The sequence below is a fragment of the Stenella coeruleoalba genome (genome assembly GCF_951394435.1).
Source record: "Stenella coeruleoalba genome assembly, chromosome: 16".
Taxonomy (NCBI): Eukaryota; Metazoa; Chordata; class Mammalia; order Artiodactyla; family Delphinidae; genus Stenella; species Stenella coeruleoalba.
In genome coordinates this window covers 10,203,689-10,218,999 of record NC_137162.1, presented here as the reverse complement: position 1 = coordinate 10,218,999, position 15,311 = coordinate 10,203,689, and positions in this window count along the sequence as shown.

Sequence of the window (15,311 nt, the reverse complement as noted above, 5' to 3'; positions counted from 1 at the left end):
ATGCTTTCTGGGTGTGCATGTGTATGTGTGTGCATGTGTGTTTAATCACGATGCTTGCCCTCTTTCTGTGCTTGAAACAACCTTTTACGGGCGTCAGTACACAAGCCAAGTCACAATTTGGCAGCCCCGAGGAACAGCTTAGCACCATGATGTACCCACCCAGCTCAATTCTGAACCACCAGAAAAAAATAGCTCTGTACTCGGTCCTGGGCTTTGGGATGAAAGCAGGAATTTTCTGACCCACAGAACAACCTCAGAACCACGGTGCCAAGCACACAGGAGAAAGAGCAGATATAGCAACTTGGTTGATCCTCCTCAGCTGTTAAAAAAAAAAAAAAAATTAGAGTCCTGATGGCCAAAAGAACAATCCAGGCCCTAAATACTCACTATGGCAAAACTATTTAAAAGAACTTAGATACACAGAGTTCTAGTTTTCAATAGTTTTGGCCAGGGCTGGGGAGACCTTCTGTCCATGGTGGTGGTATCTAGAGCTGAAAGGGAGTTCAAAACTATGAAGACTGTAGCAGGTGCATCTGGAGAAAAAAGGGGAGAAGTAAGGAGGGGATGATCAAAAGTGGCCGCTGGGTGCAGGCTTTATTCTAAGACTTGACCTGGGTGATACTGAGGCCATAAAATCCAGTGTTTGCTTTGTGGAAATTCACACCTCTGTGTGCATTCCTGGATCTACATTATCTTTTTCTCTAATTTTTTTTTCCTTAAATTGTTTAGTTCCATCCCTCCACATTGCAGAAGAGCAAACTGAGGCCCACACAGCCAAGTTAAGGGAGCGTGCACAGTTAGAATGGGGCAACTTCATTACTAGTATAGCTCTCTGTCCGCCTTAATTTAGCATGTAATACATGCCTGGCTGCGTTATCTGGGTTTGTGACATGTTTCTAAATGGATTAGAAACCATCGCTAAGGACTGTGTCTTAAGCTTCATGTTGCACATAGGTCCCTACACACACGCGCGTGTGCACACACACACATACACTGTGCTGAGATCACAGTAGATGCTATTATTTCATCCTGGCCTATATACCCGGCTGAGCATTCCCCACTCGCTCTGGTTCGCATGAAGGAGCAATCCTGCTCTAGCCAAGCCCCCCAGGGCCTGCCCTTGAGGTTGTTCTCTTCTGGTCTAGTCTCCCGGCTTCAACATCCGCCAGTGGCTCCTCTGCTTTGGAGACCTACAGGACTTGCAGGTTCCTGCTCTATCCCCTCTCCACTGGTTCCTGTGGGCATCCTCACTGCCCTGGATGAGAAACTGCTCACACTGGTCCAGGTCCCCCCACCCCCGGTCCAGCCAAGGCCTATCCATTTCCATGAGTGGGTGTGGATGGGGGTAGAGGGGAAAGAGAGGGGTTTCAGTCAAGTGATGGATCAATAATTAGGAACTGATCACACTCAGAAGCTAAGCTAAGCTGGATAGCTTCAAAGCTAGTCAAGTGTCCGAGATGCTGAAGCACTGGGAAAGTCTTTTCAGGAAACACAACACAGATTCCTTAAGAAAGAAAGGGAAAAAAAAAAAAAAACGGGATGGAACGGGAGCGGGGAGGAACTGAGCCGCAGAGCATCAGCGTCCAGGAGGTGAGCTGAATGCACTGTTGGCTAAGGGTGGGGTGTGGGGGGAGCCCTCTCCTCTAAAGTTTTCCTACTTTGACTTCATTCCCAGCTGCTCTCAGGAACAACAACAAAATAAAACAAACAGTGAATACCGTTAGCAACCAAGAAAACGTACATTCCTCGGGAAGAGCTTTGCCTGGTCTGGGGGACTTCGTGCCCCATAAAGGATGGATTTCTGAAGAGCCAGGAAAGACTTATTCGTGTAAAATGCAGAAAAAAGCTGACTCCTGTGATACTTGGGATTTTTCCATGTAAATACTCTCGTATACACCCCCTGATCAAACATTTGTAAATCTGGGCTTTCTTCAACGAGGGCTTGCCTGTACTTAGGAAGGTCACCTCGGCTGCTAGGAGCTCTGAAACAGAATCTAAATGTCGGCCCTTCCACATTGATCTTTGTAGGCATATTCAGCTTTTGAAAGTGGCTCTAGTCCCTTGAAATGTCAGGTTAATAGAATCCAGGAATTTACGCCTGACCTCCACCAAGCCAAAGACCACGGGCAGGATTTTGGCCCGTGAAATTCAGCAATAATGTTGACACTCTAGATTGCTACTTCTCCTCTCTGTTTTCTTAGCAATGAAATCCACAAACCTTCCATTTCTGAACCTTTGCCCAGTTTGGGAAGCGGAGCCATCAAACTGAACTTTATCTTGTGCGGGCTAACAGGTTTGAATCCAAACACAGCAGTCCTGTATACCTACCAAGATTTATTATCTATTTATGTCCACGTTTGTGCTGACATAGTTTTAACAGCCTCTGTTTTACCAGAAACCATGCAGACCCAGATATTGTGGTTTTGACAACGTTGATATTGAAAAGAAATATGTTATTTCTCCATTGTTGCTTTGGAATGAAGTGACCACATGTGAGTCTGTTTCTTGTAAATTTAGAGGTTGCTCAGTGTAAGAGGAGGCCTCCGCCAGCCCCTTCATTTACAAAAGAGGACACATGCTCAATATCACACCTTGTCACTAGCAAAGGGCGACCAGAACCTCTGTCCAGAGTCCCTCATGCCCCGCCACATTGCCCACTCCACCTAGCACATAAAATGCAGAGAAAGGTATTTCCCAGAGGGTGTGTTGCACAGCTGTCACGCTCACAGTGCTGACACTGTGGAGGACCAGGGAGTTTGCCATCCAGCATCTGCACACCCTGTTCCTCATCTGAGCACCCAGCAATCAATTTCACAGAGAGCATCAGCGGTTCTACCCAGAAGCTCCATTCAGCATCCTGCAGAGAGCCCTGCCTATGGGGAAACCCTAGTGTGGTATATAAATCTCCAATATCCATTGGTACCCAACACCCATTCTGTCCTCCTTCTTAGTTGCCTACTTGAGTTGCAGAGGCCAGAAAGTGAAAAACTACATTTCCCAGACTCCCCTGCAACTAGGATGCCAGATTTAGTCTCAGCCAATCAGATGCAAGCATGTATGATTAGGAAGATAGAAGTAGATGGAGCTAACACTTTGTTGACTCTCCCTACTGGTAAGCTTGGCCTTGGAGCCATTTGGCTTCTCTGAGCAGTGCTCAGAGCTCCAGCTTCACAGGTGTCAGGAAGCACGGTATGAGGCATCCACTTCGCTGATGTGCATCATAGCAGATGCGGCCCGGTTCTGGGGCTGGTGGAAGCAGTGGTGGCCTCCTGCTTAGGGCAGCTTCTGGATTGCAGGAGCCAAGGGCTTCCTTTTCACAGAAGGGCCCCTATCGTCTTGGCAGTTGTTCTGCGCTGCCAATTTGGGGCTTGTTCTTGAATAGTCAACCTAGAGTCTGTTTCTTCAACCTTCTCAAAAATTCTGTAAGCCATTTAATACTTTGGGGAAAACAAGGCAAAACACTAAAGATGTCCCCCATCCAAAGTGGGAAGCTGGACTTAAAGAAGTAAGCATAGGGAATTTCCTGGTGGTCCAGTGGTTAGGATGCCATGCTTTCACTGCCGAGGGCCCAGGTTCAATCCCTGGTTGGGGAACTAAGATCCCAGAAGCCACACACAGCCGGAAAAAAAAAAAAAAAGTGAGCGTCCGCTGGTCTACTGACCCTTTCCAGACTTGATAACATTCAAATGAGGTGTCAGACTGACCAATACCTTACCAATATTGCCAGGTTCAGATATCAGCTGCAGAGGCAGCAGCAGGGTGACAATAGGACCCTAGACTTGGAGACTCTGGGCCTAGATGTCACTCCCAGTTCTGTATCTTCCTACTTTGGTGACATTGACCTTCAGTCTCTTAAAATCTTTGCGCCTTCGTTTCTTTAGTTGTAAAAGTTCACAGTCCTGCCTGGCCCACAGGTTCTTCTCAGATTAAGTGAGAAGGCAGGACCTAGCACAGCTGTAGACAGAGCACTCCAGTCAGCAGGCTGCTTGTGGTTGAGGTGACGAAGCCCCATTTAATATACATCAGCAAGAAGTGCAATACAGTGGTTGGTGGGCTTTGAGGAGAGTTCATGCAGCGAGCACGGGAAACGCAGAGATGAAGTGGGTATCTCTCTCTCCATCTCCCTTCTCTGCCAGAGTTTCCCCATCAGCACATTTTTCCTGCTCCAGACTGGCTTAGAGCTTCAATCACACAGAGGAACTGGCTTTAGTGCTCTCTCTGGCCCCGGGCAGCCAATTGCCTTGCTTTGCTGGGGACTGAAGGGATTCCCAGGACATGGAACTTTTAGGGCTAAAACTGGGAAAGTTCTGGGCAAACTGGGACAAGTTGGTCACCCTCCTCCATTCTCACATCCAAAAGTAAGGGACTGATTGGCCCAGCTTGGGTCAGGGTCTACCTAATACCCACTGACAGTGGCCAGCAGGGCAGGTCATACTAGAACATGTTAGTCCCTGCAAGAGCCATGTGAATTCAGGGGACAAGATGTCCCCAGATAATAAGGAAGGGGGGAGACACCACACAGAGAATCCTATAATCCTGTCCAAAGTGGAGACTCAAAGAAAGATCCTACATTCTTTCATGTATTTGACGTGCATTACCACGGCCTCATTTGTGTATAAGACAACACCAAGGAACTCAATGCAATCTTGACCTCAGAAAAATGCAATGGATTTGCGTTTCAAGGTCAGAGCAAAGGTAAAAAATCACATAGAGTCAAAAACAGCTCCCTACCTCTAAGCCTTGTCATGTCACTCAGCACAGTGAGATGCTCCCTTCAGAGAGGTGAGCAGGAACTAGAGCCAGGGGAGGAACAGTAGATTCTCACCACCCACTGCAAAGTCACTTCAGGGCACGGACTCAATGGATAACAGTGGTGGACAGTCCTGCACAATCGAAATGGCTATTCCTCCTCTGCCCAGAAGTGGCAGGCAACATGGTGGTTTCAGATGTTGGAAGGTTATGAAATACACTTAAAAGATTAAGGCTCTTTGACCCTAGAGGAGCAAACAGAAGAGTTAAATAGCACTCAGCTTTCAGAAATAAAAACCATGTAGTTGGATGAAATGGAGCATTTATCCTCCACAAAATAATTTTTTTTTTTTTTGGTCTTCTCACGAAGAAGAATTTCCAATGGCGATTTTATATTATTCATTAGAACAAGTCACCACAGCCAATACCCTATACAGACAGAGACAGCGGAAGGCCCATCTTGCCTGGTTGAAGGCACATCATTCATTCCTATCCAAACAGTCCTTCAGGCAGCAGCGCACACAGCAGATATTCAGGGCAACAAAAGAAGCTTAAATGGCGGAATGCAGATTTGAACAGAAAAGCGTCACCAACAATTTAAATTCCTTTCCTTACTGCAGCTGGGGAATCAGGCCGTTCCCCGAGCTATTTCAAACAGGGATGAGCTGCTGATTTTACAGAAACTTGTGAGGGTAATTTGCACTTGGGATTGGCTTTTGCTCTTCATCCCGTTATGTGTGAACAGGTGGGAAGGAGGTGACAGTGTGTTCCTACCCATCCCCAGCTCTGATCTACTGGCCCCATTGGAAACCTGTTCTCCACCGAGACCATTGCTCCCTACGGCCTCATCTCAAAGGAGTTCTGCGCAGCTTCCACACCCAGTGCAGCTTTCTTGGAGCCCTCCTTAACCCGCTAGAGGTTTCCAGACCACCATCCTTAGGTAAATAGGTTTCTTTCACCCCTCTTGCCTGTTCCCGCCTTGACGTCCCACAGCCCGCGTGGTCATTCCATCACTCTCCCACTCCAGCCCAACCCCACTGTTACCCTGGAAGAAGCTTCACAGGAGAGCATGGGAACAGCCCTCCTACACCTGCCTTCTCAAATCCTTGACCTCTTACGTCCATCAACTTTATTCTCCACTCCCATTCGGCCACCTGGTGGTCTTCTCTACAGAATGCTCCACCTCTGAAACCACAAAGTCAGACATTCCTCTCTGAGATCCTGGCTTCCTTTCCCTTTAGCTTGCTCTTTCAGTAATTCCCAATACCACACTTATTTGCCCATTTATCGACTCCCCCCCAACCTTTCTTCATCCCTTCATGTCCCTCCATATTCAACTTGGGTTCAATGACTGATTCAAACTTTCCCCTACCAAAACCTTAAATTCCCTGCCCATTCTTCCATCTCTGTCACCAGGTGAAACTTAAACACCAAATCCTCTCAAGGCTGACTTCTTCCCACATGCAACCAGAAGACCAAGCATTGTTGGAGACAATGGGATGTCCGAACAGACGGCTGCCATCATGAAGTCATGCTCACCAGCACCGCCTGGGCCTTTCATTCTGCCTGGCCATCCAACTGTGTCTCCTTGATCGGTTCAGCCTTCCCTTCCCCACAACAATTATTTCAAACTTGCATTCTACTCAAATTTCTCACTTACTCTTCACCCTCCTTACTCTCAGCAGATGACAGAGAAACAAGAAGCCTTAGTAAGAGGAGGATGTCCTCAATGCCCACCTGCCTGTCCTTCCATCTTCCCTCCTCCTATGTAAGTGCTACGTTCCAGCCTCTTCCCCACGCTCTCAGCTCAGCTCTCCTCACCCTGCACCTGCTCTGCATCCTCAACTTCTCTTCCGCTAATGACTCTTCTTGCAGCATTTAAGCTTCTCAAGTCTCTTATATCTTAAAACAAACAAGCCCTTCCCTCCTCCCCTTGTCCCTGCCAAGCCACCACCATACTTGCAGCCTCCACTCATGACCACACTTCTTAAAGGAGAACTCATGTTCCCCAGCCCTCATCTTCAGACCACCTGAATCATAATTATCCAGGAAGCTTTAAAAACTATACAGCAGAAGAAAAAGAAGCTAGAAACCAAAAACTACACAGTATATGATTCCACTTATATGGAATTTCTGGACAAGGCAAAACTGTAAAACCAGAAAGTAGATCAATGGTTCCCTGGGGCCATGGGTGAGTGGGGTTTGACTGGGAATGGGCACAAGGAAACTTTTGGGGGTGATGGAAGTGTTCTAAACCTGGATTGCGGTGATGGTCGCACAACTACATAAATCGACAAACGCTCATCCAACTGTATACTTAAAATGTTTGACTTCTATGATGTACATTATGCCTCGGTAAATCTGTGTGTGTGTGTGTGTGTGTGTGTGTGTGTGTGTGTACAATTTTTTTACTTGGAAAGGAAAGGGAAAAGAAACCTCAAAAGCTCAGGTCTGGGAATTCCCTGGTGGTCTAGTGGTGAGGTCTCAGCGCTTTCACTGCCGAGGGCCCAGGTTCAGTCCTTGGTCCAGAACTAAGATCCCACAAGCCAAACAAAAAAAAAGCCCAGGTCTGGGAGGACCAGGCTGAAGCATAAGCAGGGCGTTTGTGTGAAGCAGTTCGAGTCCTGCCTTTCATACTGGATAAAGATTCTCAAGTTGAGAGAAAGGGAGAGTCTGAAGGGAAGGTAAGTTAGATAACAGTGGGTTTCTAAGAGGGAGCCCAAATCCCCCACCTGCGCCCCAAGATCTGAGTGCGGCAGGAAGATGAGAAAATCCAAGAATGATTTTTGGAACCCTCGAGCGGAGTAACCGATGCCACAGAGCCTGATGGAGTCACCAAGAATGTAGCAAAACTCCAGCCAAAAACATGACTACACCTGTCTTGGCCCTCAGAAAGCTCCCCTTACCCGAGTGTGGTGTGAGAGGAGCAGACGTTTCCACAGTGCCCAGAAGAGCCACGGAGAACATCAGACCTGGGGGTGTCTCAGGGAGATGAATGAGGATGACCCAGCAGCAGGAACACTGGTGACAACGGCCATTTCGCAGACTCCAGCATGAAAGCAGGCTAGTAGGGGCCTGGCCTCCACAACCTCATAACCCTGGTGCCTCACAAGCCCCTAGGCACCAACCCTAGGAAAAGAAGAAAGTTTTCTTGAATTGATGGAGATTCGATTTCTGCCACCCTGAGGTTCAAAATTGGCATCAAGTGGAGAATTTAGCTAAATAGAGGAATTCACCCTTTGTACACTTGAGTTGATGAACCACTATCCGGAGAACTGGGGCATCACCCACAGGCTAGGCAAAGGGTAACGAGCCTGAAAGGAAGCTGAATGTTCCAGCTCTCCCACTGTGAACCACAGCTGGGAATTTTATTTTTCCTACAGTAACATAGAGAAATGACATAAGAGCCTTTGAAAGCAACAAAGGGAGTCAAGGCTTAGCACTGAGGGTTCTTTTTCCTACCAAGTCTAGCTTCATACTTACTGGGTGTCAAAGAATGTGGATGGCGGGGAGTGGAGCGCATTATCTGGGAGAGATAAGGCAGAGCCTGAGAAAGTGTAGCTAGAATGGGAGCTGGGGGCAGTGAGCAGGGAGCTGGCCTCTGAGGTCTGCCCTGGCCTCGGCCACAGTGGGAAGAGTCTCACCCCGAACTCAGGGACCCTGGCCAGGAGGGATCCCAGCCCTACTTAACCCGGAGCCCATCCGAGAGCAGAGTGGCTTGCACGGGGTGAGCAAAAAGCACCCGTCACAAATACAGCAGCCCGGCCTTCCCATGGCCAAGCTCAAATCAGTCCTGAGTCCTAAGCAGGCTGAACCTCAGGTGCAGCAGGAAGAATTCGGGCTACTTAAGGCAGAGATCTGGGGCTCAGCCCTGGTGGTCATGTGACTCTGGTCAGGTGACTTCTCCTCCCAGCCTCAGTTTCCTCTCTGGAAACAGCTGGGTTTGGTGGGGAGAGAGACCAGCAAGGACAGACAGAGGTTATCCATGCAGTTCTTTAGATTTCAAGTTCTGATTCCATTTCAGAAACCAGGCCTCGGCCGCTTCCACCCCGCATCTGAAGAGGAGTTTGTCGTGTTCTCCCAGACACACCTCTCCTCCCATGTCTGAGATTCATGTCAGCGCTCAGAGCCACATGCTCCCAGGAAACTGCTCCCTTGTCCTCGCCCGTCAGCCACCCAGGCGTTGGGGAGGCCATTTTCTTTTCTTCTTACCCTTTGTTGTCAACCAGTTATGCTGGCAGGGCAAACACTAAAAATATTATCTTTTCACAGAGAATACATTGATCAAAAGGTCTATTTCTCTCTTCTAGGAAATAAACCAGGGGTGAGACTCAGCACCAAAACGGACTCTTAACCAAAATGATACAAAATCGACTTGTACGGTCCCAGCATATGAAAACAATCCCCCCCAGCAAGGACTCTCCTTTTTCTCTTATGAGAAAGCATCAGGGCAACACAAATATGTACCCCGGGCCTCGGCAATTCACGAGCACTACCTGCAGAGACTGAAGCTCTGGGTCTGTCTCCCTGCAATCTGAAAACTCAGTGAGGATTCAACAGCTGAGCGACAAGCCTTCCTTGGTGAGTGGGGAAGCATTAGTGGGGCTTATCACCTGGGAGCCGGAGCCCTGAACGCAATCCTGATTCAAACCACAAATCCCCGCGTTAGAGGATACACTTCTGGGCACTTCCTTTACTACCTTTTCTGGGTCCTTTTCCCTTTTCAAAACTAGTTTTTGTTTTTTTGGTTTTTTTTTTTTTTAAGAAACGTGCACTATTCCACTTGGAATTTTTGCTCCAACTGTAGTTTGGACATTTTTTTCTAACTTTCTAACAGCAACCATAAGAAAAATTCACACCAGCACAAGGCTCCTCTTTTGGCAAAACAATGTAATAATTCCAATGGACTCAGTCTGTGGAAGTTGCTATTCTGAAATGGTCTAACACCCACTTTATTAACATTAGGGCTAATTTCTTTTGAAGGGAGTTTAAAGCGACCAGGACTTCGATTCTGGGGTTAATTGGTCTGTTTGCCACTGTTTGTCAGAACTGTCTTTAAAGAACATCTTCAAAGACTGCTCTGATGCTGGCCCCCGCCTTGTCTGAAATGCCTCAAATGTCTTTATCAATGCCAAAAATGCAGTGAGTGAAAGGGCTTTTTACTTAATTATTTCTGAAAACCAAAAAGGGAATTCCATGTAGACAGATAATGAGAACTGACACGGTGAAATTAAAATGTGTGCTCAGGCAAAGAAAGCCAGGAGAGCTGAACTTCTAACTAGAGCCAGCACATAGGGAGTCTGTCCTGCCAGCCCAGAACACCAGACAGAGCCCTGGGTGCTTCATTTTGTCTCTTGGAACAGTTCGCACAGGTTGCTCAGTAACCCACAGGCCAATAGTATTTGGTTTTAAAATGCCAACATCTGTACAGCATTTAAAGTACAATTTTTAATTCACACACATGTCTGGAGACAGGGAAGAAGGTGTATCTTTAAAAAATACAACAAAGTGTATTTCTTTATACTATTCTCCACCCTCCCACCCCCTCCCCTCTAGCACCTCCTGGTTTATGTTGCCACTTTCCACAACTCCTATACTCTGCATTCCTATTCCCAGTATCTTTTTTGGGTAGAAATGAGTAGAAAGGGGGGATAAAGTGGGACAGCTCTTCAGGTACCCAGAAGAGAAGTAGAAAAAGATGCACTTTATTTTAAACACAATCACGAACACTTCTTAACAGAAGAGAAAAATAGTTTGGTCTCCATTTTGCTGAAAATTATGGTCACCGTGGATCCAAGTTTCCTCTCAAGACAGATAAGAATCAGAATCTGTCTCTTGACAACTGCCCATAATGAGGCATTTGGTCTATGTGAAGCCACTATTGACCACACCTGGAGAACTCAACACTACTTCCTTGCCCCCAAAATCACTGAACTACAACCCCAACGTGAAAGCGGAGAAACCAACCAGCAGAGAAACTCAGACACCCGACACCTAATAAGGAGTTAACTTGGTGATCTCCAAACATCCATCACATTTTGAGGATCCTAGCCTCGATTACATCAAGTCCCATATTTACCTGGGCTCTGCTTTTGGCCTTGTCATACAGTTGCAATTTCCCGTCCTTGCCACTGTCTAAATGCCCAGGTATCAATATATTTTCATGTTGTTTGGGTAACAGTGCAACTGAAACCCCCTCAGGGAAATCAGATTTGGAGAGAACGAGGGCAACTCCAGAACAACACCTTTCTTTTAAAAAATCCAAATAGCATTTTGCAAACCGATGCCATCATCTAACTGGCCTCTGCTTGAGTGAATACATTAGCCTTCGCTCCTTCCAGTACAGAGAGGTCAGATTACCTGCTGGAAAGCCAAGGAAGCCCTAAATCATTTGAGGCAAGAAAAAGTAGCCAAGAGAATCTGAGCACAGAGGGGAGCTTCAGATCTCGGTTTAATGTAGGGTCCCCTTAACTGGACAACTTCTGACTTTACAACCAGGAGACCCTCTGGCAGAAAAAAGTGCTGGGTGCTTTGATAAAACAAAAACACACAAACGCATTCCGCTCACCTTTCAGCGTAACCCCCCAACCCTGAGCCAGCCAGTTGCTAGATTTTGGCCATTGGTTTCTGCTGAGCGCATGAGATCTGATTACTGTTATCTCTGCTTGCATAACTACAAATGTTATCATTACTGCTCAACTGATATGGCTCTGTTTTACAAACACAAAGGAAGACTGTATGTACGCTTGCCCTCTCACCAGAAGGGCTGGTTTAAAAGAAAAAAAAAGAAAGAGAAGAAAAGGGAAAGAGTGGAGCTGGGAACCAAGAAGGGTAGGCCTGCTGAATGAGCCTTTCAGAAAGAATTATGTGATAGGTTTTGTGTGTGTGTGCTTTTTAAAAACGCTGCTGCCAAAGCTCAGAATTGAAAAGTATTCAATGGACATCATGTCAGAAACACAATGATTTATTTTGCTGGTTCATTTTCAAACATGAGCTTTCTCCTTATTCCCTGAAATGGGTTTTGGGCCCTTTGGGCCCGAATCTTCAAAATGTGAGGAACAGAAGTTATGCAGAGCGCCGGGTCTGATTCAAGATAAACAAGGATTTGATTATAAATATGACAGTGGCATATCCCTGGCCTCCGAAGAGCCTCATCTGTTTGCCCAGATTGCAGACATTTTCTCCATCCAAAACCGCACGAGGATAGAATCGAGGTCCCCTCTGGCCAGCCCTCCCCAGCACACAAGGCGTAGTTTATAAGCCCGCCCCGCTCCCCCATAACCTGCGGTGTCCAAGGGAAGCCTAGTCACTGAGCTCCTGTACACCAGGGCTTGTACACACATAGCCAGTTCAGGTCTCAGTTCCCGAGTACAAGAGTCAGGAGTACAAGAAATGAGACTGCATTATTTTCCTAGTGCCATCCCACAGAGCTGAAGCTTTGTCACCATTAGTTCCCACTCTTCCTTTGGGATTGCAAGGAATTTCCTGGAGGCACACTCAGGCCTGGGTATGGGAGGACGGCCAAGGAGAAGGGAGGACCTAGTCCTCAAGGGGCCACCTCTCCAGGACCACAGCTCCTAGCAGGACTGCTCTGGCTGGGATCAGAGAGACTAAGGCAAAAACAGCTTTGCTTCAGGCCGTCTAGAACAGAGGTCCCCACCCCCGGGGCTGCAGACCGGTACTGGGCCACACAGCAGGAGGTGAGCGGCGGGCAAGAGTGAAGCTTCATCGGCCGCTCCCCATCGCTCCCCATCGCTCGCATACCGCCTGAGCCATCCCCCCACCCCCATCCACGGAAAAATTGGCTTCCACAAAACTGGTCCCTGGTGCCAAAAAGGTTGGGGACCGCTGCTCTAGAACCTTGTGCCGGATAGTTTTCAACAATGTATTTTTTAAATTGGGATCTAATTCACATACCATGAAATCACCCTCTTAAAGGGTACAGTTCAATGGTGTTTTAGTATATTTGCAGAGTTCTGTTGTAGGAAAAAAGAGGGGCACAAGAGGATGGTCACATCCCAGGTCTCAGGTGAATCCCGGGGCCAACCGCCAAGTGTGGCTTCTTGGCTTTGCACAGGAAAGCAAGAGCGAGCCGTAGTAAAGTGAAAGAAGGTTTATTCAGGGAGATACAGACTCCATAGACAGAGTGTGGGCCATCTCAGAAGGCAAGAGGCCCCGAGATACGGCGCGGTTAGTTTTTATAGGCTGGGTAATTTCATAGGCTAATGAGTGGGAGGATTATTCCAACTATTCTGGGGAAGGGGCGGAGATTTCCAGGAATTGGGTCACCACCCACTTTTTGGCCTTTTATGGTTGGCCTCAGAATTGTCATGGTGCCTGTAGGTGTGTCATTTCGCATATGCTAATGTATTACAGTGAGCATATAATGCGGCTCAAGGTCTAGTGGAAGTCGACTCGTCCACCATATTGGACCTAGTTGGTTCTAACCAGCTTATGTCGTGTCCTCAACAGCTATGTCATTCTTTCAAAGGTTGTGCCCTGCCCACTTCCTGTCTCAGTTCTGCAACCATCACCACTATCTAATTCCAGAATATTTCATCACTTCCAAAAGAAACCTCAGCTATACCTAATTTCAAATTCTGTTTCCTAAAGAGGGTCTCGAATTGTTTAAGCCTCAAGCCCCATAAAAATTAAATCCATTCCTGTATTAAGAGACCTTTTGCAAAGCAATCTTGGGCCAGCCTTCCGCAGCGCAGCCATTTCCAGAACCAGATCCACTGGGTGAGGAGAGGCAAAGAACCCCTGGAACTCAGATCCCTCACTCGCCTGGGGTTTCTGGTTTTGCCACTCCTTCCCCCAGGGCACTGGGAGGCTGGAGTCTCTTCTGAAGGACCCACCAGAAACTAATCTCCCTTCCTTTCCTGAGGTCTTTCCCCAGTCCTGAGAACTACAGGCTTTCGTCCTGTAGAAAAGTTCAAAAGGCAAGAATTTACCTCTTTGTTCTCTGAATTTTGTCTCCCTTCTCTGAGGCTGGGAAGAGAAAGCAATAGCTACCTTATCAAAGGTCACAAAATCACAGAAAGTAATGGTTACCAAAACCCCACCAGGGTTAATTCATCCAATTACTGCCCTGAAACAACATAGCTCCAGGCTTTCAGAAACTTAAAGGTCACTGTCCAGGCACTTCTCAGACAGAGGAGTGCCAAGAGTGATGCCAAGTGACACTGCAGCAGGGACCCTCCTGGAGAATGATGCTACCTCCCCAAGTAAAAAGGTAGCTTTATTATCCATATTAAAAAAGGAAAAAAAAATCTAAGGGTCCCTGTCTCCTTGCTACCACAAGCTGATGAGAGGGTACGGCACCAGGAGCTATGCCTGTGTGAACCAAGCCCTAATTAGGGAGTCAGGGCCCTGGGTCCTGGGCTACCAGGGAATCATTCATTTGGGGTTAGTGACTCACTTTCTCACTCTGAACCTCAGTTTACCACCTACAAATCACTAAGCTTTGGTGCTAACCCTTTGTGAGGTCTTGTTTCCCTTCAGAGCTACGTTTTGTATTTTTATTTGATTTCACCTCATTAAAAAGATTGATAAATGGTGGTGGCATAAAAAAAACCCAGAACAACACTCTAGGGTGGCCTCAGCCAGACACTTGAGGGTCACCACTTGCTCCCCTGGAAGAAGACTGGACAAATAATGGAGCCAGTCCAGGTGGAGGGGCCCAAGGTCAGCGCCCTCTATGTCGGAAAAGGCAGACCTGAGGTTGGAGCCATTACAAAGTGCCCAGATGATAGTGATGACAGCGACAACAATGACAACAATGACGGTAGCAGCTCTCCTGTATTTACTACTTGTGAGGCCCTGTGCTGAACAGTTTCCGTACAGGGCTTTGTTTCCTTCTCATCACCATTCTATGGTGGTGTTATTATCCCTATTTTGCTGATAAGGAAAAAACACAATAGAGAGATTACAAATTTGAGCAAGGTCATACATCCAGGCATTGAGAGAGCAGCATTTTTATCCTGTCTTGCTCTTAACCACTACTGGATGCTTCCTCAAGCAGGCAAAGCCAAGAATGGGCCATCCTCTGGTCCCAGTGCATAGGGATGCCCTTCCTAGCCTGGACCGAACACTGAAGGTCGTTGGGGCCTCTCTCAGGTCAGGACTGAACTTTTACTCCTTTATTTGCAGTAGGGAACTGAGGATATCTGACCTCAGAAGCAACTACTTAAATTATGTAGAGAGAAAAAAAAAAAAAAGAATCCCTACCTCACACCACATAACCAAATAAATTCTAGCTGTACCAAAGATTAAGTAATATATTGAAATCATAAAAATACAATTAAAAAACATAAAACAATATTATAATATTGGAATGGAAAAAGCTATTATAAGTAGCCACTTAACCAAACTGTCTTAATGAAAGAATAAAGCATTTTTTCTAGAGAAGAAAAACAACATCATTAATAAAGCTGAAAGGTAGAGGACGAGTTTATTACAGACAGAGGCCTCATTTGTTTTATGACTGTCTCCTACAAAACAAACCAAACACCAATAATCCAATGGAAAGTATAAGCAAAAGTTAAGAAAAGTTCCTAACA